At 35.1% G+C, this 25,725-nt stretch overlaps 1 protein-coding gene and 1 pseudogene across 14 annotated transcripts in view; both read right to left on the reverse strand.

The window, feature by feature from the left end:
• UBAP2 (ubiquitin associated protein 2) overlaps window positions 1-25,349 on the reverse strand; it is a 115,132-nt gene extending 89,783 nt beyond the window's left edge. For 9 of the 14 annotated variants that reach the window (XM_074281650.1, XM_074281645.1, XM_074281649.1 and 6 more), the window contains exon 1: window positions 25,177-25,309. The gene's annotated coding sequence lies outside the window, so the exon portion shown is untranslated. Of the gene's footprint in view, window positions 1-19,715; window positions 19,801-24,353; window positions 24,465-24,738; window positions 24,945-25,176 lie in introns of those variants that run through there. The other 5 variants (XM_074281639.1, XM_074281638.1, XM_074281640.1 and 2 more) reach the window with 5 other exon arrangements.
• On the reverse strand, window positions 10-15,283 carry LOC141550711 (myosin light polypeptide 6-like; annotated as a pseudogene).
• Window positions 25,350-25,725: the final 376 nt, after the last annotated feature.

The raw sequence follows: 25,725 nt of genomic DNA on the forward strand, positions 1-25,725 counted from the left end.
GTAAGAAATCAGAATAAAGCATTTCAGACACATCTGAGTAAAGAAAGCTCTCTTATTATGTGACAAAAAGGGAGAAAACCCAGAAAAATCTTTTAGACCTATACAAGAAAATGCTTTTTATTGTTAGGGGAAAATATAAATGTAAAGTTGTTTTCTAGAAGTTGTTCTTTCTTAAAAAATTGACAGTAATATTTACTGGGAGAATATTTACTTATTTACTCCACTTAGTAGTTTAGAAATATTATTTTTAGCAGAACTCCTACAAGTGAGAGCTCCTAAATATTAAGTAAAATTATAGGCAGGTCCTACTTCCACAGCTTCATTCAGACCAAAAAATCCTACTTTTCTTGTCCTTTTTTCCTATTCATGATGTTTCCTGAACTTGATTCCACATAGGTAATAATGTATATGCAGTAAAGACTTTTCCTCACAAAACAGTTCTTATTTTACAGTACAGTACAAGGCACCTATCTTGCCAAAAAACAACCTACAAATTATAAATTTGCAAAGGAAGCTAACGTAATTGTATTTAAATGATTAAATCATGTTAGCACACTCTTAGGAAAGATCTTTATTATGGAATTAAGGACTTACTTAGCTACTTGAGATATCAACTAACTATTCAAGACTTCTATGTTACAAAAGTCCAGAAACAGAATTACTGATGAGTTTATGCCTTTTCAGACATAAGTAAATACTAGAGAAAGGAGAGGAAAATATTAGACAGAATTTTGAGTTTCAGAAACCAAGTTTTTTATTTCAATTCACATATAGGAAAATTAGGTAGACAATCTCACAAGCTTAACCTTGTAAATAGTCTTTCTGTAAGGTCAACCAATTAACCATCACCAGAAAATAAGTAAATGCATCTAACTCAAATTATACCCCCCCCAAAAAATAAGCACTTAAAAAAAAAAAACTTAAGCAACAACAACCTTTTAGATTTTCAAATGCAAATATAAAAATATCATTATCAGAAACAAATACTCTCTCCCTTTCTCCCTCTCTCTCCTGTGTCCATTTTCCATTAGAATTTTACTCTGGAAGTATAATTCTGTCTAAAAAGAAAAAGAAATACCAATGTCATTCTTAAGCAATTAAGAGTTCACAAATTTCAACCTGCTGAACAGGTTGTAGTATATGCCTTTAATATAATATTATTATGTCCTAAGAAATGAAGAACATGACACTCTTAGAAAAACCTTATTTATATGAATTGATACAAAGAGAAATGAGTAGAACCAGGAAAACACTGTACACAGTGTTATATAGAATATTAGACTGATGACACCCTAATTATTTGAAGTATTTGTAATTCAGGAAGATATTTGTTCCTTACCAGCTTGCATTTTTCTCTCATCTGACTGTTAAGTAACTCAAATCCACTTCTTGATATCAATCGGCTACCATGGGAATAAATTTAGCATCACAACTTAACTGCTAAATCAAGGACAGAAAAAGTGGACTGAATAGAGCCCTTGTTAAAACATAAATCATATTCAAATGGTTCTGTGTTCTAGTCAATTCGGAAACTTTCTTCAATAAAGCAGATCATATCCCAACCCTGCCTGCCATCCAGTGCTGCTCTTGTCCCTACCTTCCCACTGTTCACCAATTTGGTGAAATTGCCAGAGACCTTCATCACTTTCTCTTCACACAATAAGGGTACCAATGAAGTATTGATAATTCATCTGTTAGTCTTAATTCTTATCACTTGTTCAACTAAAAATCTTTCTTCCTATTACACAATTCCTTGAAGACATCTTTTTACTCCATCAGTGTTTCTTATTGGTTAAGAGTTGATTATAGAGAATATAAAATTTTAGTTTTTGGAAGGAACCTCAGAATGTCCTAATCCTATTTTTCTATGAAAAATTATCAAAAATAAGAAATTAAATTGAAATTATTAATTATGACAATTATTTGTGTTGCTTTCAAAAAAACCTAGAAAGCCCGATATGAACTGATACAAATTAAAGTGAGTAGAATCAGAACAGTGTACACAGCATTAGCCAACTGAGCATGAGTTAGTTATTCTCAATACAATTATCCAAGACAATTCTGAAAGATTTATGATGAAAAATGCTATTCCAGAGAAAGAACAGATGAGAACTCTGAATGAAGGCCAAATCATACTTTTATTTTGTTTTTAAATGCATAAAAATACCAAAGATTACCAAAAAACAAACAAAAACTCCAATCATTTACACTGAAAAAAACAAAAAATTTAAAGTTCACAATCCTCAGATTAAAAAATTACTATTCTAAAGTAACATATTAATAATGAATAAGTTATTTGACTTATGTATCTCTGAAATACATAAGAGTAAACATATTCTTAATAATTAGGCAGTTAAATAAAATACTATCCATTTTCCCCAATAAAACATATTCCTTCTGCCCAATTTCAGGATAAATTGTCCCATTTAGAACTACAGAAAAATTTCAAGAAAGCATACTAAGGCCAGAATCAAGGATGACTAGATATGTTTAGTGCAGCATGGAACAGTTTATAATTCCCTCATCCCCCACACCTCAAAATCCTCTCTATGTCTCTTTCCTCCCCTTCCCCATTCGAGGAACAGATAGCAAGTTTATTTGGTGAAAGCAGAAAACAAATAAGTCAAAGAGGACATGTGGTGGAAATTGGAAGTAAAGATTTTTGGTAACCCTGAAAATGTAATTAAGTTACTTCTGGGACAAGAGGATGATTTTTATACTAAGAAAGTTTGAGAGGGGGGGAGAGTATCTTTGTGTAAAGGGGAGTTGTTCTCATCTATTCAGCATCATCTGCACTAGCTCCACCCCAATGGGATATGTCTGACAAATTTTCATAGTTGATACCACCATTGCTGTTCTCAAGCCCTGCCACCAACACTTACAATTCTTCTGTCATCTCATCTAGGGTGATGAGGTTTTGTCTAATTTCAGCCCTCATGACTGCATTTCCTTTTCTTATCAAACACCTGAAGACTCTCTACATAGTCCCCATATGTGCCCTGATCCTTATTCTTTGCTACAGTCTGCAACATTGGCAGAAATTATTCAAAGACCAGCATCTTCACATTCATCTCATCACTCTTGGGATTCCCTTGAAGCACCTCAGCATTGGTAGCATCGTGGCCCAGTTCTCACATGATGTCACTGCACTGGCTATATAAGATCTTTCCATTCTCCCTGGTCAGTTAAACAGCTGGAAGGACTCCTTTAATTCTGCTACCTGTTCCTCCATTAACTCATATCTTGGCCTTTCATCCTGGTCCTTCCTGCTTGCTGCTGTTGCTTGCTACATTATGTCCCCATCTATGTTTTGTATCTAATGGCTACATTAAAGTGATGTGCTTCACACCAAAAGAGGAAAAAAAGCAACACTTTCAAAAACCATATTTTTTGTTTAAATTCCTACGTGAAAGGATAATAACTCTTAACTCAATTATGGCAGGAGTAAATACAGACAAAGGGCACAGGTGTAAATTGAATATGAAGGCATAATACCAAAAAAAAAAAAAAGAAAAGAACTTAAGGAATGAAAAAGTAATGTACTGGGAAAAAGGAAAAGGGAGAAGTAGAATGGAGTTTATTCAGCCATAAAAAAGCAGCAAGAAAAAGCTTTTACCATGGAGGGGAAAGAGGGTAAGGAGAGGATGAATGAGTGAACCTTGGCTCAAAGAGGAAATAACAAACATTCTCAATAATGGGTATAGAAATTTGAGAGAAATGGAAAACAGGAAGGGGGATAAAAGAGGGAATATTAGGGGAGGGAGTGGTCAGCAGCAAAACACTTAAGAAGGAACAGGGTAAGAGAGAAAACAGAATAAATGTGGGGAAATATAATTAGCAATAGTTATTATAAAAAGAATTTTGAAGCAAGTTTCTCTAATAAGGCCTTGGAGTTTTCAAACACAGAGGGAACTGAGTCAAATTTACAAAAATAAGAGTTATGTTCCAATTGATAAATTGATAAAATTAGCATATCAAAAGATATGCTATACAGCAGGATGATTTCAGAAAGGCCTGGAGAGACTTACATGAACTGATGATAAGTAAAATGAGTAGAACCAAAAGAACATTACACAAAGCTACAAGATTATACAATGATCAAATCTAATGGACATGGCTCTTTTCAACAGTGAAGTGATTCAGGTCAATTCCAATGATTTGTGATAGAGTTATCTGCACCCAAAGAGAGGACTATGAGGACTGAACATAGTATTTTCACTTTTTAAAGTTGCTGTTTGCTTGCATTTTGTTTTCTTTCTCATTTTTGTTCCCCTTTTTGATCTTATTTTTCTTGTGGAACTCAATTTCTTCATCTACAAATGGGGGAGAGGGACTAAATGGCCTCCAAATTCCTTTCAACTTTATGTGTGTGATCCTATGATAGAATAAGAGTTTCTAATAGCCTCTAGATACAGAGGAAGAATAAAGACAAAGGGATTGAAACAAAGTAATTAACTTCCAATAAATAGAGTATTCCATACCCTATTTCTTTTGTCTATTCTATAGACAAAAAAATTAGAAAATATTGCATTAAAGTTAAAAGCTGAAAAGGGAAAAAAAACAACCTTCTGAAAAGACAATTCATGAAACAAAACTAAACCTACACAAACAGAAAAGCTGAGTTCACAAAGCAAACTATTATTAACATTTTGTTAATTAACATTTCTTTTTAAAGCAAAATTTAAAATTTCAGATTCTATTTCCATCTTTTGTTCAATTTCATTATTCTTATAATAAAAAATTATTTTTTAAAAGCCAAGGAATGTCATGTTAAAAATGCTAATGTACTTAACCTTAAAACCTTTAAGGGCATGGCCATGAAAATCACTAAGCAATCTGGTTTGGTAGTACCACTAAGTAAATTTTCAGTATCTTTCTAAAATTCTCATCATAACTATTTTTTAACATTTTAAAAGTCTCACTCTTTTTTTCTCCAAAGGAAAAAAAAAAGGTCTTCTGGTGACCTCTTAATATTAAACTCAGAATATCTTTTGCAATTTCTAACAAAAACTAAAGATCTCCGAGAGATTCTTGAGTCCAGAGTTGAAAAAAATGTCCATCTTAAAGTTATTTTCCTACTAATTAGTTTTGAATCATAACAGAAAAAGATACAGTAATTTTATGGATGATCATCTGGGGTAAAGACTTTATCAAATGATTTAAAAGCACAAGGGAAGAAAATTAATAAACAATTAATTCTGAGAGAAATCCTAAAATGCTCTAGTTATGTAACCCTCTACCACTAAGAAAAGTATAAGAGTTCTAACAATTCATGTAAAAATGACAAAGTGGACACTTGGAAGATAGAGGCTCCCATTAAGTGGTAGTTGATGAAGACAGACTAAGGTACAGGATGAATATGAATTGTTTAACCATCTATTTTAATCAAATAATAAACATGAGTAAAAAAGGAAATGGAAAATTGCTAAATTTGAATAGAGAATTATTATTATTATCTTGATTTAGTCACTTACACTCTGGATTTTAATTTCCTGATCTATATGGTGGTGGTATGGAGTGGGCAGTGTTAAAATAGATAAACTTTAAAGTTCCTTCCAACTGAAATCTTGGGATTTTATGAGGTAAGGTTTGCTTTAAAATGGAAACTCGGAAGACAATTTTTAATTTTCTTAGTGTCTAATCTCCACTTCTCTTGGTTGTATTTGACTTCACTCAGTATCAATTCATATAAGTCCTTTCAGATTTCTCTAAAATCAGGTTGCATATCATTTCAATAATATTTCACACTACATCCATATACCATAACTTATTTAGCCATTTCTCAATTGATGGGCATCTACTCAATTTCCAATTCCTTGGCACCACAAAAAGAACGATTATAAACATTTTTTGCATATGTGAGCCTTTTCCCCTCTTTTATAATCCCTTTAGGATATAGACCCAGTAGTGTCACTGCTGGATCAAAGGGTATGAACAATTTTATAGCCCTTTGGGCATAGTTCCAAATTGATATTCTTACCCTTGCTCTTTCAGATGAATTGTATTAATTTTTTTAGCATTGAATTTAGGTACAATTGTCATTCTACTAGTTTAGGTAGAATTGTCATCTTTACTGTTAGCCTGACCTAATCATGAACAACTGATATTTTTTCCATTTGCTTAGATTTGACTTTGTGTGAAAAGTGTTTTGTAACTGCATTCATATAGTTCCTGGAATTGTGTTAGCAGGTAGACTCCCAAATATTGTCTACTGTTGTTTTAAATGGGATTTCTCTTTCTAATCCTTGCTATTGTACTTTTTTGATAATACATAAATGTTTGGAGATTTATGTGGATTTATTTTATATTAAACTTTACTAAAGTTGCTGTTTCCAGTATTTTTAATTGATTCTCTAAATGTCTATAAAAAATATGCCATCTTATCATCTGTAAAGAATGAGTTTTGTTTTTTCATGGGCTACTCTTTCCAATTTCCTTTTCTTTTCTTATTGTTAAAGCTAACATATTTCTATGACAATATTGCCTAATAATAATGATGATAGAAAACCTTGTTTCACCCATAGAGAATACTTCTAACTTAGCTCCATTACATATAATGCTTGCTGATGATGTTAGATAGATGCCACTTATCATTTTAAGGAAAACTACATTTATTTCTATTTTCTACTGTTTTTATTAAGAATGGATACTATATTCTTTGACGCATCAGTGTTACTACTGGGCTTGTGTCTCAAAGAGATCTTCAAAGGAGGGGAAAAAGACCTGTATGTGCAAAAATGTTTGTGGTAACCCTTTTCGTAGTGGCTAGAAACTGGAAACAATAAATGCCCATCAATTAGAGAACGGGTGAATAAATTGTGGTATATGAATATTATGGAATATCATTGTTCTATAAGAAACGACCATCAGGATGATTTCAGAGGCCTGAAGAGAGTTACATGAACTGAAGCTAAGTGAAATGAGCAGAATCAGGAGATCATATACGGCAACAAGAAGACCATATGACGATCAATTCTGATGGCCATGGCTCTCTTCAACAATGAGATGATTCAAATCAGTTCCAATTGTTCAGTAACGAAGAGAGTCATCTACACCCAAAGAGAGGACTATGGGAAATGAGTGTGGACCACAACATAGCATTTCCACTCTTTGTTTTTGTTTGCTTGCATTTTTTGTTTTCCTTCTCAGGTTTTTTCCTTTCTTTCTAGATCCAATTTTTCTTGTGCAGCAAGATAACTGTATAAACATGTATACATATACTGGATTTAACATATATTTGACTACCTGTCATCTAGGAGAAGGGGTAGAGGGAAGGAGGGAAAAATTTGGAACAGGTTTTGCAAGGGTCACTGTTGAAAAATTACCCATCCATATGTTTTGTAAATAAAAAGCTATAACTAAAATTTAAAAAAAAAGAATGGATGCTGTACAACAAGATTATGTGATGATCAACTATGATAGACTTTTCAACAATGAGGTGATTCAGGCCAATTTCAATAGACTTGTAATGGAGAGCCATCTGCATCCAGAAAGAGGACTATGGGAACAGAATGTAGATTAAAACAGTTATTAACTTTTTTTGTTGTTTGCTTGCTTTTTAAAATTTTTCCCCTCCTTTTTGATTTGATTTTTCTTGTGTAGTATGATAAATATGGAAATGCTTAGAAGAATTGCAAATGTTTAACCTAAAATGGATCATCTGCCATCTAGGCAGAAGGAGGGAAGGAGAGAAGGGAGAAAAATTTGGAACAAAAGGTTTGCAAGAGTAAAGTTGAAAATTATTATTGCATGTATTTTGAAAAATAAATTATAAAAATAAAATCTTTTAAATTTAAAAAAAAAATGGATGCTGTTATTTTGTCAAATGCTTTTTCTGCTTCTATTGAGATAATCATGATTTCTACCTGTTTGTTTATTGATATGATCAATTTTATGCTGACAATTTTCCTGACCCTGAAGCAACTCTGAATTCCTGTTATAATTCCAACTTGGTTATAATATATTACCCTGGGGATAAATTGATATGCTCTCTTTGCTAATATTTTAAGATTTTTACATCAATAATTCATTAGGGAAATTGGTCTATAATTTTCTTTCTCTGTTTTGGCCCTTCCTGGTTTAGGGATTAGGTATCATATCTGTGTCATGAAAGGAATGTGAGCAATAATCAACTATGAAAGACCTGGTGGTTTTTAGTAGTTTAGTGATCTCCTGATCCTGCTCATTTCACTTAGCATTAGTTCATGTAAGTCTATCCTGGAGGTTTTTTCTACAGAATTCAGCGATAGCTTGTTCAACTTTTTTTTTTTCTCCTAACATAAAATACTTTATTTCCTCTTCTGTTAACCTGGGTAATTTGTAATTCTGTAAATACTCATCCATTTCTATTAGGTTTATCAGCATATAGTTGGACAAAACAGATCCTAATTATTTGATTTCCTTTTTCTTGATAAGTTCATCCTTTTTATTTTTGATACTGGTAATTTGGTTTTCTTTTCTCTTTTCCCTAATCAAATTAAGCAAACGTTTATCTATTTTGTTAGGTTTTTTTTTCCCCATAAACCAACTCAGTTTTATTATTTCAATAATTTTTTTACTTTCAATTTTACTAAGCTCTCCTTTAATTTTCAAAATTTCTAATCTGATGTTCAATGGGGGGGGGTGTTAACTTCTTTTTCTATCTTTTTTTCAGCTTGCATACCCAATTTCATTCATTTCCTCTTTTATTTTATTCATGTAAGCATCTAGAGAAATAAAATTTCCCCTAAGAACTGCTTTGGCTTCATACTATATTTTTAGTAAATGGTAATAATTATTTCTATGTCTTTGTTTTATTTACCTATTCTTTAGGATTATTTAGGTTTCAATTAATTTTTGGTCTATTTTCCATGGCCTTTATTACATGTAATTTTTATTGCATCATGATATGAAAAGAATTGTTAATATTTCTGCCTTTCAACATTTTATTATGAGTTTTTTTTTTTTTTAAATGCCCTAACGCATGGTAAATTTTTGTGTGGGAGCCATGTTCTGCTGAGAAAAGGGTATAATCCTATCTTCAATCTTCTCTACCAGTCTAACACACCTAATTTTTCTAAAATTCTATTTGACTCCTTAACTTCTTTCTTATTTTGTGATTGCATTCATTTAATTCTGAGAGGGGGAAGTTGAAATCCCCCAATAGCTTTTTGCTACCAATTTCTTCCTGCAACTTCTCTAAGAATCTGGAGACTATATTACTTGGTTCAAATATGTTGAGGATTGATATTTCATTATCTAAAGTACCCTTTTGCAAGGTGTCAATTCTTTCCTTATCTCTTTTAATTAGATCTATTTTTGCTTCTCTCAGGTCAGGTTCACTACCCGTTTGGTTGATTTTTTTTTTTTTTTAACTTCAGCTGAAGTATATATTCTGCTCTAGTCTTTTAGTGTCTCTATTTTAAATGTGTTTCTTGTAAAAAATATATAGTAGGATGCTGGCTTTTAATCTTGATTTGATTAAAATTACATTTGATTCTGCATTATGGGAAAGTTCATCCCATTCACATTGACAATAATATTTACTAACTCTATATTTCCCTCTGTCTTATTTTTACCTATTTGTATTTTTCTCCTTTTCCTGCCTCACCATTGTTTGTTTCTAACTCCCCCCCCTTCTCAATCTGTTCTTCCTTTCTAAATCATTTCCTTCCCTTTTTGCCCTTTCCCTCTTGTATTTCTGCCCTTCTGACAGAAGTATAATCTTCCCTCTTCCCTTTTCTTTCCCGTTCTACTTTCCTAAAGGATAAGATAAATTTCTACACCTCTGTATGTTATTCCCTGATGAAATTAAGGTTCAAACAATGTCCATTCTCCTCTTTTCTTTCCTACTATAATGTCTTTCATGCCTCTTCATATGATGTAATTTACCCCATTTTACCTCCTCTTTCCTTTTCTCCCACTACAATTCTTTTTCCACCTTTATTTTTTACATCATTACATCAGACGATAAGAACTTGGCTAGCTCAAGTCGGTAGAGCATGAGACTCTTAATCTCAGGGTCATGGGTTTGAGCCCCACATTGGGCACCAATATGTCAAGTTCTGATCGTCTCTCAATTGTAATCCTTCTCTGGGAGGAGGTTTCTTTTCTCTGTGAATCTTTTTCTCTGTCCTCTTCACTTGCGAATTCATTGGACGTCTTCTCCTTGATCCAATCCAGAACTTACTTTCCAGACTCTAACTTTTTTATCCTCCCAGAGAATGGGCGTGGAATAACTCAGGGGCTTGTGGGAAAAATACTTCAACCAATGAACTTGCTCCTCATAATTATGTAAACTCCTCCCCAGAAGTCCAAAGGGGTAAACTCCCCTTAAAGGCTGGAACCAAAAGGTGTGAACTAGAGAATTGTTAAGTACTTAGCACTTAGTAAGAACCTAACATCTCATTATCTCATTAGCACTTAGTAAGAACCTAACAAGAAATGATTGAAAAATCCCCTATTTCACTGAATAACCATTTTACCCTGAAAGACAGATAGCTCAATTTTATTGGGCAGTTGATTCTTGGTTGTAGTTCAAACTCCTTTGCCTAACAGAATTTCATATTCCAGGCCTTTTGAGCCTTTAAATGTGGAAAATGCGAAGTCATATTGTCTCCCTCATTAGAAGTCTTTAAGAGGAGGGACTTTTGCCTTTTTTGATTGCTAGCATTTAACACAGTGCCTGGGACATAGTAGGCCCTTAATGTTTATTGACTGAGTTACAGGGTCTTGTTAAAATCGGTATCTACTTTTCTCCCCAACTGAAAATTTTGGGGATAGTTCTAAATTGCTTTCCAGAATGATTAGATCAATTTATAAGGCCACCAATACTGCACTAATTGTGCCTATTTTTCCAAAGCCTAACATTTATCATTTTCTTCTCTTGTCATCACTGCCAATCTTATGAGTGAAGTAGAAGCTCAATTGTTTTAATTAGCATTTCTCTATAGTGATTAGAGCATTTTTACAAATGGTTGTTAAGAGTTTGGATATCTTTCTTTAAAACCTGACTGTTCATATCCTTTGAATACTTTATTAATTGGGGAATAGCTCTTATTTTACAAATTTGGATTGGTTTCTTATTTATATTGAATATGAGACCTTTGTCAGAGAAACTTGCTGCCATAACTTTTCCTCCAGTCATTTCCTTTCTAATTTTGAATGCATGATTTGTTTGTGTAAAAACTTTTAAATTTTATAAAAACAAAATATTATGTTTTATTTTCTGTGATCCTTTTATTAACTTGTTTTCTTGACTAAATTCCATATAAAATTTTGTTGATATCTAATTCCATTCTCTCTTAAAAGTAAAATAGTTGATTCTGAAAAGCAATATGAAACTACGTCCAAATTAGTGAACCATGAATAGGCACTAATCCAATGATATCACCAATAAATCTATGTGTCCAATATGATCAAAAAAAGATTTTATGTACCTTATGCTAAATAAGTTACTGATCATAGTTTTGATCTCTGGAATCAAGCAGAAAATTGGATAGCCATTATGTTGCTCCTATGTGTTCGTTCCCCAGACTAAGAGACAGTCTCTCTCATCTAAAAGCTAAATTATTTGGCAGAAGCATTATCAAAGTTTGTTACATGCTAGTCAATAAACATTTCTAAAACCATGAGTTATACATAAAACCATGTTTCAGTATACATTCACATTACACACAAATTTTAAGGAAGGAATTTAAAAACATAATTCAAAACTCAAAGTTATCAGAATACTTAAGGCCAAGTATACTACCATTAAATTATGGAAATGATTCATGGACAAATGAGGAGTACAAAACTTTTAGCAATTTACCACAACATGAAGATTTTGGATAGCCTAAGACAAAATAGGAATTCAATGTGCCTTTTTAAAAAAATTGAGCTGTTAATAAAGCAGGACACTATCAAAGTTTAGCCATGTGCACTTTTGTTGGTCCAAGGAATACCATTTGCCCTTATAGTCTACCTCCTTTCTTCAGTACCCACCCACACCCTTGGCTTCACTTCAACAACACTGAAAAAATTGTTCTAAAAGAATTCCTAGAATAGAAACAGATAGGAGCAACAAATACTAAAAATAACCCAGTGAAGATTCAGGCATATCTGGAGTTCTTGAATTGTTGGAAGCACTACCTTATGAAACTCTACTCTCCTCCCCCGCTCTAGTTTTAATACCATTTTTCTTTAATTCACCAGAAACATAAGCAAGAAGCTTTGCTTTTAACAAAATCCTATATAAATTATACTAGATTACAGGGCAAGAACTAAATTACATTGATCATGTAAGTATAAAGCTTAAATAAGCCAGAATTTGTTCAAATGTGGAATCCAGATATTATCTAATAATTATGTTAAAAATACCTTGTACAACAAAGCTGTCAAATACACAGCCCACAATATTCCTGAACATGGTCAGAAACAGATTAAAATATAAAAGAGATATTTAACAAAATAAACAAAAAAATATAATATAAAACAGATGATATTGTATTTTAAAACTGAGTCAATATGCAACCCATAGCATTCCTTAGGTATTGTTAATTATTCTTCCCCCCTCCCCTTCCTATTTGAACATACAATTCTAAAAAACGTAACTTTTCTCCCTGAAACAAAGCTTGTCATTTGATAGATCTTCCAGTTTCCCAAGTTAATTTGCAGGGGAAAGACACTTTTAAAAAACTAAAGTTTTGGCCCTATCCTAGTAAAGACGTAATCCTCTTAGCAGGAGGAAAAAAGAGGCTTCCTTTATCCTACAGAATTCTCCCAAACACCATAAACTTCCCCTACCCTCACTCCTTTCCTACTCTAAAATAGGTTAGTTTGTGAATTTGAAAGTTTGAGGGAGATATATAAACTTTTGTATAGATATACTTCCCGTCTCCCACCAGCACCAAAACTATATCTAAAAAATCCCAACCTCCTTCATCTATAATCCTTGTGATTCAGGAAAATTAAGCTCTATGAAAATGCTGTATGAAAATCCTTTCCCCAGTTACCTTCAAAGACAATGCACCTTAATCCTTTCTAATCCCTCCATATTTCCATAGTACCTTTCACTATACTGACTGAAATTCAGTCTACATTATTAAAACATCACTTTCACAGACTTCTTTTACTTCATCTTCCGGCACTAACTGACTAGCTTTTCTCTGAAACTTCCATCCAATCTGCAAGAATAGGATAAAAAATTTAACATGCTCCTTATTCTTCACTGTCATTTACAGCACACCTCCTTTCCTACTTTTTTCCCCTCCCACCCCATTCCATACACTGAATAAGGCAATTCTTCTTTTAAAGTTTATAACATCCAATTCTATCAGACTGTCCCAATTCTCTACTGGGGGGTAACCTTAAACTTAAAACCCATGAATCTGGTATTTTTTCTAACACATTTTTGTAACTATTTCAATATAATTAGTTTCCTTTGCAATCCTATATATTTTACACATTTAAAAATATTATTCTTAGAAGTCCATATTCTTTAGCAGACTCCAAAAAGGTTCCACAAAAAAAAAAAATCTAAGAAATCCTGTGTGCTGTTATTTGTCAACATTGATGCCACTTTTCCTTGTTTAATATTAATAGCACAATCTTTAACATTCAACTAGAGTGACTGGTGTTCACAACAGTGATCCAAAAAATTTCTCCTAAGCCAGCAATCTCAACTCCCATGATTCTATCTCAACCAGACAGAGCCACGAATACCTTAATTTAAATTCACTGACAGACAATTGTTCTACTTGATCACAAATCTCCTGTCTTCTCCATTCTTTCCCACTCTCTCAAACTTCAAAATTTTGTTCTTAAATCCCTCCTTACAATTCACTATCTAACAAAAATTGCTTGGAAAATTGGAAAACAGAGTAGCAAAAACTAGACATTGACCAATATCTCACACCCTATACAAGATAAGGTCAAAATTGATACATAATTTAGACAAAGAATGATGATATAATAAAACTGTATACCCTATGGAAAAGGGAAGAATTTATGACCAAATAAGAAGATTATGAAATACAAAATAGATAAATTTTAATTACATTAAATTTAAAATATTTTTCACAGTCAATGCAATCAAAATTAGAAGGGAAGCAGAAATCTGTGAAACAATCTTTACAGTCAGTATTGCTGATGAAGGCCTCATTTTTAAAATGTATAGAGAATTGAGCCAAATTTATACAAAAAAAACCATTCTCCAATAGGCAGTTTTCATTTGAAGAAATTAAAGCTTTCCATTGTCAAATGAAAAAAACTCTCTAAATCATTGTTGATTAGAGAAATACAAAATAAAACAATTCTGAAATATCACCTCATACCTATCAGATTAGCTAATATGACAGAAAAAAAATGATAAATGTTGAAGATATGGGAAAATTGGAACACTAATACATTGCTGGTTAAGAACTAATCCAGGGGGCAGCTAGGTGGCACAGTGGATAAAGCACCAGCCCTGAACTCAGGAGGATCCGAGTTCAAATCTGGTCTCAGACACTTAACACTTCCTAGCTGTGTGACCCTGGGCAAGTCACTTAACCCCAGCCTCAGAAAAAAAACAAAACAAAACAAAACAAAAAAAAAAAAACTAATCCAAACATTTTGGAAGGCAATTGGGAACTATGCTCAAAAGGCTACAAAACTTTGATTATCTTTTGATCCATCAATACCACTATTGGGTTTATCGCAAATAAATTATTAAAAAGGGAAAAGGACCTACATCCACAAAATATTTATAATAACTCTTTATATGACGGCAATGCCCATCTATTGGGGAATGAGTAAACAAATTTGGTAGATTGTTCCATAACAAATAATGAGCAGACAAGATTATGTGATGATCAACTATGATAAACTTAGCTCTTCTCAACAATGAGTTGATTCAAGGCAATTTCAATATACTTGGGATAGAAAATGCCAATCATATCCAAAGAGAAAACTATAGACTAAAAGTGGATAGAAGCATATTTTCATCTTTTTTTTTGTTTGTTTTTTCTTTCTTGTAATCCCCCCCTTTTGGTCTGATTTTTCTTGCACATGACAAATATGAAAATGTTTTAAAGCATAGCACAAATTTTTAACCTCTATCAGATTGTCTGCTATCTTAGAAGGGAAGGAAGGGAAGAAAGAAGAAAAACTTAGAACATAAAATTTTACAAAAATAAATGTTGAGGGACAACTAGTTGCTGAAGTGGATACAGCACCAGCCCTGAAGTCAGGTGGACCGGAATTCAAATCCAACCTCAAACACTTAACATGTCCTAACTGTATGACCCTGGGCAAGTCACTTATTGCCTCAGCAAAAAAAAAAAAAAAAAAAAAAAGTTTAAAAACAGTCTTTACATGTATTTGGAAAAATAAAATACTACTAAAAAAAAAAAAAAAAGAAAAACAATGAACAGACTGATTCAGAAAAATCTGGAAAGACTTTAAACATGAACTGAAACCAAGTGAAGTGAGCAGAAAAGTAGGATTACATTGTACACAGTAACAGCAACATTAAGTGATGATCAACTATGATAAGACTTAGTGCTTCTCAGAAATACAATGATCTAAGACCCTTCCAAAAAACTCAAGATAGAAAATGCTATCGACAGGGGTAGCTAGATGAATCAGTGTATAGAGCACCAGCCCTGGAATGAGAAGGACCTGAGTTAAAATCTGGCCTCAGACATTTAAGACTTCATAGCTGTGTGACCCTGAGCATGTTACTTAACCCCAATTGCCTTGCAAAAAAACAAGAAAAAGAAAATTTTGTCCACATCCAGAGAAACAATTATGAATTAGGAATGTGGATCAAAACATACTATTTTCATTTTTTTGCTGTTTTTTCTTTCTTGTGGTTTTTCCCTTTTGTGTTGATTCTTCTTCCACAACATGACTAATATGGAAATCTTTAAAATGGTTATACATATATAAACTATATCAGATTAGTTACTGTCTTAGGGAGGGAAAAAGGAAAGAAAAAAGGGTATCAAAATCTTTCTTATACAAGTAAATGTTGGAGAGAAAAAAAAAAAAAAATTTTAAAAATAAATCCCTCCTTACTTTCCCACTCTATCAGCCAGAACAAGATCTGGAGAATTCCTGAAAAACAATATATGGAAAATCTGGACACTATTATTTCAACAATCACAAATGAAAACTGCTTGTATTTCTAAGAACCAGTGAGCAAAGTGAAGTTTGAAAGACTCCACCAATTCACCTAGAAAAACCTCAAAAGGAACCAAAAAGCCAATTTTTTTGGAACCTAAAAAAGATTCCATTTCAAAGAAAAAGGAAAAAAATGCAAGTAGCAAGCAAAATTCAAATACCAAGAAATAAAGACTCAGAATCAAACAAGAATTCAGCAGAGCTTATACTACACAGGAAAAATACTGGGATACAATAACTTAGTTTTATATTACATTAAAATATACAAAAGCACTTCACAAACATCACTTCTTTTACCATTACAACAATTCTGGGAGGCAGATGTTATTATGCCCCCCTTTTTATAAATGAGGAAACTGGGGCAGACGTAAAGTGACTTGTGGGTCAACATGGGTAGTGCCTGGAGAAAGGCTTGACTTGAAAGTTTTCCTGACTCCCAAGTCCTGCACTCTGTTCAATTCATCACCTAGCTGTTTCTATTCCAAAAGGAGAAATATATAGGCAAAAGTTGGAGAATAACTGCCTCTAAAGCTAAATTCAGTGAGGATTAAGGAATGGAAATGGATCTCAAACCAAATAGTGAACTTTCAAGTATTTGTGATGAGAAGCCCAATGATAAAGTTTCAACATTCTAACTGGGAAAGAAATGTGTCCCTTCAAATCTTGAATGGAATCTAAGGGTATTGAGAGTGACCTGGGACTGTTCTGAGTATCTTGACAAGGGCAAACTAAAGTAGAAAGTAGGAACAAAGAGCAGAACTTGCTATTTTCCCAATAAGAGCACATGAAAAAAATATATTAAAATGGAGTAAAGAGTAGGGAGGCATCATATGAATTGCACTCTACATGATAAGGACTAAAAACAACCAAAAATTTTAGTATAGAATTACATCAAATTCAAAAGGGGGGGGGGGGAAAGCAGGGACAGAAATAAGAAAGGAGTTAAGGCTTAGAAAGTTCAATAATGAGGATGCTCCAAAGTGAATTACAGCAACTCTGAGGTTGTATCTTACACTCATTAGATTGGGGGGAGGGGTAATGCATGCTGGAGGAGTTGTTAGGAAACCAGATTAAAAGTAAGGCCCTGTTGGAGGAACTGTGAATAAACTCATCTAGCCACTCTGTAAAGTTATTTGGAAGTACATCCTTCTCCTCCTCCCACCTCCCAATCACTAAATTTCTGGAATTTGACAATTCCATCTCTCTCCATCTCTCTTCTCTCTCTTCTCTTCTCTCTCTCTCTCCCTTTCCTTCCCTCCCTCCCTCTCTCTCCCCCTTGCCCCTCAAATCCACAAGTACTTATATCTTTTCATCATTTACATTAGTCATTTTATTAGTAGTGTCCCCAAATAAAATAATGGAATTGGCCACTATTATAGCAATTTAAGAAATTATAAATATGAGACCCAAGAAGATATGAAGTGAGGCAGAGGAAAGTAAACCAGAAAACAACATATACAATGACAACAATGTAAAAATAAATAAACCATATAAAACAAAGCTTCATGATGTATAATTATAATAATCATGTTTGTTCCTTCAAAAAAAGTAATGAGAAAAATCTACTTTCCCTTTACCTAGGGATGAAGGAATATAAAAGCACTGTTTATGTGAGATTTGGTTGATTTGCTGGTTAGTTTTGCTGAAATGCTCCCTTTATACTCCCCACATCCCATATACCCCTCCCCATATTCTTTATTATATGGAATGGTTCTTTGAGGACAGAAGATAAAAGCAAAAATAAAATAGCTAACTAATAACTAGCTTTTACACAGCATTTTATGGTTTGCAAAATGCTTTAGATATATTATTTCACTTGATCCTCACAAAAACTACAATTTTATAGATGAGAAAACTAAAATCAAGAGGTTAAGTGACTTGTCCAGGATGACATAGCTAGGGTCTGAGGCAGCATACCAATCCTACATGCCTTACAGTTGCCTAAAAGAAAATAAGCTCCAAGGGGCAGCTAGATGGCACAGTAGATAGAGCACCAGCCCTGAATTCAGGAGGACCTGAGTTCAAATCTGGTCTCAGACACTTAACACTTCCTAGCTGTGTGACCCTGGGCAAGTCACTTAACCCCAGGGGGCGAGGGGGAAGAGAAGCTCGAATAATTAGAAAAAGATTAACAACTGGTTTCTAGTATACCAGTATGATTTAAATGAACATTTTTCATGAAGATTATAGACTTGCAAAGGAAGATATGTTTCTAAACATTGATTTGAGAACCCAACAATATTAAACTTTACTGGTTAAAAACAAAAAGTTATCTCAGTAATTAAAAAAAAAAAAAAAAAGATAAGGAACAGAAGCAATCAAAAACATGAGCCACATGAGTGATAAACCTAAGAATGTAAGTTAAATGGAATAAGGTTCTCCTTTTTTGACAAGAACTGATGGAAAAACTGGAAAGCTGTCAAAAACTGGGTTTAAATCAATATGATAAAAGAAAATTAGATAATATATCTTTCAATATCAAAAACATAGCTAGAAAGAAAAAGTTTTTAGTAAATGGATGGAGGAAATCACAGAAAATAAAAGAGGAAATCTCTATTACTAAAATTAAAAGCCCTTTAACACAAATAAAATCAATGAATATAAAGAATTGCAAGATCTTCGCTATACACTTCAATGCTGTATGAAGATGTATTCTGATGGAAGTGGATATCTTCGACATAAAGAAGATCCAACTCACAACCAGTTGATCAACGATGGACAGAAATAACTACACCCAGAAAAGGAACACTGGGAAGTGAATGTAAATTGTTAGCACTACTGTCTATCTACCCATGTTACTTATACCTTCGGAATCTAATACTTAATGTGCAACAAGAAAATGGTATTTACACACATATATTGTATCTAGGTTATATTGTAACACATGTAAAATGTATGGGATTGCCTGCCATGGGGGGGAGGGAGTGAAGGAAAGGGGGGGGGGGGTAATTTGGAAAAAATGAATACAAGGGATAATGTTATAAAAAAAAAATGCTCATGCATATATACTGTGGAAAAAAAAATTCTTAAAAAAAAAAAAGAATTGCAAGATCTTAACAGTTAAATGAAAACATTCTATATTACTAATGGTAGATAAACACAAAAATTGACACCATATAAATTCACAATGATAAATGATGTATAATAGTCTATGTGGGCAGGACTGTGAAGATATAATCATACCATTAGCTATTCTAAATATCAATTTAGATATAAGCAAGAAAAATGGCTTAAATGTCAAAATTGTTTGACCCACTAATACCACTACTAGGAATATAATACCCCCCCCCAAAAGCAAAAAAACATAAAATTTCAATATTCAATGTTCAAAATCCTCTTTGTGGAGGCAAAGACCTAGAAACAAAGTGAATACCATGGACTAGGAAATATACTAAAAAAGATGACACATGAATACATATAATTATTCTATAAAAATGACAAATGAGAATTCAGAAAAATAAGGGTGTGTATGAATCATTGTCAATATGAACTGAAACAAAGTGAAATAAGCAGAAGACAAGCAAATATAAAATGCCACAATAACTGTGGTACAGATCACTAAGTCTAAAGACAAAAATTTCAAATCTCACCTCTGATGTTAATTACCAGTGTGATCTCAGGAAAGTCACTGAATCTCCCTGGGTCTCTAGACAGCTTCTAAGGTCCCTCCCAGTTCTAGAGGGACAGTCAGGTGAAATGGAAAAAAAAAAAAAAAAAAAAAAAATCACTAAAAAGAAGTAAACACCAAATAATTGGGGGGGGAAAAAGATACAAAGAACTAAAACTTCTTCCAACTGCTGCCTTGACCATATTCGCCCCAATTCTCACCATAGTAGAGAAGCAAAAGACCATTCATACAAATTAGACCGTCAAATGACTCACTGTATCTGGTTTAAAATTTGTTTTCCTTGTCACAAGAAAGGATTCAATCTGAAGGGATATGTGTAAAATGAAGGTGATATTGTGTTCAGATTGTTTTCAGAGGATACAAAGACAGAAAGGAAACGTCTCCTATCCTCAAGTTTACATTCTATAAGGGAAACAAAGATGTACAAAATAAATACAATGTAATGTTGGGAGGGGGAAGAAGCTGGAAAGATAGTAAGTAGAAGACTAAAAAAGACCAAGTGGTAGGTATTAAAATGTTTTGTTTTGGCTTTTTTTTTTTTTTTTTTTTTTAAAGACACTGATGTGACATACTTTGAGCAGATTCACTGAAAATACTTATTAAATGCCTACTGGTGATGGAAGCAGTGGACCTCTAGGACAGTCTGAAGAAGCCAATGACAAAAGTATGGTTCTCAAACTACACATTATATATTATTAATAACTTATGTAATTATTTCAAGATTCCCTATTTTATAGACAAGAAAACAAGGTGCCGAAGGATTAAAGTAACTAACCCCACTCTCCAATCCCAGTGAGACAGGATTTATACTTTAAAAAGTATTATTATCAAAATTAGTACTCTTCTCCAGTGACTGTATATAGATTGTTTATCCATAGTTATTTGTAAGCTACCTTCCTCAAGAGAAGAGCTACTTAAGAACAGCAACAATCTTCTGACTTTCTTTGCATATACCCTAGGGGTTAGCTCAGGGTCTAGCACATAGTAGGTGCTTAACAAAAGTTTACTGATTCAAGTCTCTTTCTTTCCTTTACAAAGCAGTTATTTCAATGTCCAGCCAGGCTCTTTCCATATAAACAAGAATGATCTGAAGCTTGAATACCTCAAGATTGGCTGAAATTTAATAACACTGAAGAAGGAAGTCAAATTAGCATGACCAATAAAAGGTATCATTCATATTCATTGTAAAAGTCATGCTTTTTTACAAAAGACATTCCTAAGCATTAAACACATTCAAAATGGTCTTAGACCAAACTTTAAAAATGTCTAGACAAAAGAAACAATTTTTTTAAAAAGTAAAATTGTGACTTTAGAACCATTAAGGACTGAGCCCAGACAATTTCAGGGCAATTTTTTGAAGTTTATGCCATATGTTCTCACAGCAGGATGCAATCACTGTTATATTATCTAGATCCAGTTTTCAGTTTGAGGGAGTAGAGTGCTTGACCAGTTTCAAGTGCAAAAAACATTCAGCTTAAGTGAATGACAAATTTTAAGATGCATTTCTATTGCTATCATCAAATCCAGGGCCCATAAATATAACAGGAATCTTAATGGGACTTATTTTCTCTGCTTCTTACCAAGAAAAGAAGCTAAGATGTCCTTAATACATTATACAGAAAAAAAAAGCTCCCATTTGATTACATTTTGCTTCCTACATTTAAAATGAAAAATACTAAGAAGGGTTGAGAATCAATCCTTAGGGATATTTCCTTTGACCTCTTTGTATTCTCTCCCCCATCTACCCAGAAGAAATGATTTTCCTATTCTTTTTGGACACAGTCTAAGAAAATATCATCTCTTCTCTGAATCTTTTAAGAAGTGGGTGAGATGCTGCATGTGATACAGAAATAACTACTGTTAGCAGTAAAAATGTAAAAATCAGCTTAACTCTTAACAAAAGGAATGAAGAAGACCAGTATCTTTCTCTTCATATGGATAAGAAAACTTCATTGAAATAGAAGTACATGCATGAGGCTGGGCAAAATCTTTAGCCTAGTATTAAGATTTTATAGTAATAAGAAAACCAGTAGTCACAGATAGCGATTTAATTCAAGATTTTGGAATAGTGGGGGTTAAGGGAGGCAAGAAGCTATTGTTAGAAATTTTAGTCATCCATTTTCTGTAAGTAATGGAACAAATCCTGTTTCCCACCCCCATCTCCCAAACTTCAGAATCTTGTCAGCATTCTCCATCCTTTGTGTGTGTCTCTCTCCATATGTGTAAACACACACACACACCACTTAGTTTCTTCGATCTCATAAGCTCCTAAGAATTCAACTAATCATCTCTATGCAGGTAACAATCTACCAATCCAACTCCCAAGCTCCACCAACATCAACAAACTATTGGTTATTTACAAATGAACGTGTCACAGGCATCTCAGATTCAGTACTTCCAAAACACAACTTTGCTCTTCAAATGTCAGGGTCTTCCTTACTTCTTTCCCCTTCCTCAAAAGTTATATAATCAATCAGATGATAATTTTACATCCACAATCTTTCTCACAATCTTCATCTTCTCCCACAAAATTCATCCTCATCATGCCTATACTCCAATAATCTAATGGGAGCTCTCTGCTCCAATCAAATCTTTCTCTTCTCTTTAATTTATCCTCCACACAATAATGAAATTGATATCTCTAAATCACAGATTTGACCATGTGATTTTCCCTGCTCAAGAATGATGCCAATTTTTTTTGCCTCTAAGTCAAAATATGAATTCCTCTGAGTTGGTTTTTAAAGTTCTTCACAATCTAGGTCTCAGGCTTATTACACATTACTTTCCTTTACTACCTGTGTTCAATCAAATTAGCTTACTTACAGATTCAACATCATGATCTTCCATTGTCTGTCTTCATGCCTTTGCCTTCCATGCTCCTCTTGGTTTCGATTCCACTCACTGCTTATCATCACCTGGTAAAATCCCCAACTTTCTCCAAAATTAAGTTCAGAGGTCACATCATACAGGAAGTCCATCCTGATTATTCTTCCTCAGCCTCAGGTATCAGACCTCCAGGAAAATTACCATATCTATATACATGCCATCCCCCCCAAATATGAGCTCAACATTTCCTTTTTCTTTCTGTATCTTTAGCACAGAATAATCATTTGATAAATGCTTATTCAATTGAGGGAAGTATCAATGGGAGAAACTGAGTGGTAAAAAGGTGTATAGCCTCCATTCCATCAAATTAAAAAAACAAAATTCATTTAGTTAGCATTCTTAAGAGAAAAATGAATACCACGTATAACCTGAGAAAAAAACAGTAAATATAAGGGAAAAGAGAAAAGACATGGTAGGCATTATTTAGGAACAGAAGTACCACGAGAGTTAAAGGAAGCTGAGTGCCTCTCTCTGCCCTAGAAAACTGGGAGACCTTTATTTAGACATTCTTTCAAAATAGTAAAGGTTTGTTAGCATCCTCAGGTGGGGGGAAAATGACATAAATCTGGAATATAATCAGAATAATACCTATAACCTGGGTAGAAAAGGAAAATAATAACACATGAATGATAGCGCTGAGGTGAAGGCTACAATTAGGTCATGCTGTTACCAGGGTAATAAGAGTGACTAGACTAAGGATAAGTAGGAGGAAGCAGTAACACACCCAAGAGAAAAACTGAATTCAGTATATGTCAAGGAGGGATCAGAGTTGTGTAACTTGAGAAGATAGCTAAGCAACTAATTAGGTCGAGAGACAGAATTAAACCAGGGGAAAAGTACAGAAAGTAGGGCTGAACTGAACCCCAAGGAGTTTGTGAAAGATAAGAGAACATTAAGATCCAATAAACTGATAAAGTTGGACACCTAGAGTACACTTTAAGAGGGCTAATTAAGTTGCACTTCAAGTTGTATGAGTTTTAGTTAAGGAACACTCTCCAAAGTACATAAGCCAAATTGGTATGTGAAACCAAATTCACACCTCTAATCAGGCTGAGCACCAGAAAGGCTGATAGAAAATAGGTTTATTAGATTTGAAAGCTCTAAACTTCAGAAAACCTGGGTAAGGGTTAAGCTTAAGTACTTAAATGGGAAAGAAAAGAGTGCAAAAAGCCACACCCTCCAGAGTAGAGCTCTGCAATTGTAGTAAAAAAGAAAACCAGCCCCCAGTGGTGGAAGGAGTAGGTAGATGTATGGGTAAAATGGCAGTCTGGGAAACTGGAAACACAGATGCCTTAGGAGGAGTGCCCAGATTGGGAAAACTAAAAGGCGGCCTCAGAAATAAATTTGGGGAAGGGAAGAGGTTAGGAAGGATGCTGATGTGAGAAAAGGATGACCGGGAATCGGATGGGAGCGAAATGCCCCCGAAAAAAGTGTGTGCAATTAGGAGACCAAGGCAGCCGAGTCTCGAGGAAGGGGGAGGGGCGTTCAGCCCTTCCCCTCCCCCTTGCGGGTGGGCAAGGAGGCAGGCCTCGGGTTGGGGTGGGAGGCCAAGTCGTGGACGAAGGTGGGCCTGACTTGGGGAGGGGGTGAATAGGACACGGCCCCGAGAAACCACAGAGGTCCGCAGAACATGAAGTTCGGTGAAGATGATCGGCGAGAGGAAAGAGGGGGAAAGAGAGACCAAGGAGGAGGGTGAAACGACGGAAGGCATTACCGCTGCTGCTCCCGCCGCGCCCCGGACCAGCCGCCGCCGCTCGTTACCTGCCTATGTGCTTCTCACAAAGCAGCGGCGGCCGGGGCCCCGTCACGTGACCGTGCCGCGTCACTGGCAAAGGCGGAGCCTGGGGCGGAGCCCTCCTCCCGCCGCCTTCCCCTCCCCCGCCCTTTCCTCCGGACTCGAGGACATGCGCTAGTCCGCTCTCCCCCTCCCGCACTCTCCCTCCCGCACTCTGCTTCCCCCACCTCCTCCTCCTCACTCAGACACCGGACAACCAACTGAGAGCCACCCAACCAGAGTGGTGGTGAAGAAAACAGATGAGAGGGTGTGTGGGACCAGACTGGGAGGTACAAGGATTAGAACTGGGAGAAATGATACAAACCACAACCAGCCTTCCCACAACTCCAACTCGATGTCGCGAGGCGATGACATCACAAGGCAATCAGTTCCTCCCTTGCCCTTCTTTCCCCTCCGCTCCGGACCGCAGGCTCCTCAATCACATGATTACTAGGAAGTGGCCATTTCCTCAGCAGAAAGAGCCGTCACCCAATTCGGCATTTACAGAGACTACCATTCCCGACATGCACCACTACAAAGCCGCGTACTATGACGCTCCTCCCCTCTCTTCACCCACCCCCACCCCCAACACACACGCTCCCGCGAGGCAACGTGGTATTTTGTAAAGAGAGCTAGATCTGGAGTCGGGAGAGATCTCGGTTCAAATCCCTCCCAATACTTGTAAGTGACTCAGGACGAATTACTTGCTTCCCTGTTGAGTGTCTAAGTTTGCCCCTCCACCCTCGGGAGTGTAACACCCTACCTCAGAAATACTGTATGGAAACCGCGCTTTGCAAACCTTAAGGCGCTATGTGAATGCGAATGTCAGCAGCCTTGGCAGGTAGTGCTTAAGAGTTCGGAGGGTTCCCGAAGAGAAGTGGGAGGGTGAAGAAAAGAAGGGAAGTCCCCGTTTCCGGGAGCCATCGCGCCCCGACCAATGAGAGAGCCGAGGCTCGGCGCCAGAGCTGGGTACGTTCGATGGTGCGTCCGCTCGGCGCAGGGGATGCCGGGAGACGCAGTGACGTTTGAAGAGGTTGGGGAGAGGGGCGCGCGCATTCCGGAGCCCCTAGGCACCTCATGCCACGTTTCCAACGGCTGTCTTAAGTCCTGATTCCCTGTCTGCCCACCCTATTTGCCCTCGACCCCGCGAACTTAAAAATACTAATTTCCACATCATCGGGTAGAAAAACAGGCCAAGTCCGATTTCCTCCAATCCCGGCGGGAGGAGAGAGTTATGGGGATGGAACGGATGATGCGCCCTCCCTATCCAACCTTTTATGTTTGTCCGCTCTCCCATTCATCTGGCCCTTTA

Source organism: Sminthopsis crassicaudata, chromosome 1 (assembly GCF_048593235.1).
Source record: "Sminthopsis crassicaudata isolate SCR6 chromosome 1, ASM4859323v1, whole genome shotgun sequence".
NCBI classification, from domain to species: Eukaryota; Metazoa; Chordata; class Mammalia; order Dasyuromorphia; family Dasyuridae; genus Sminthopsis; species Sminthopsis crassicaudata.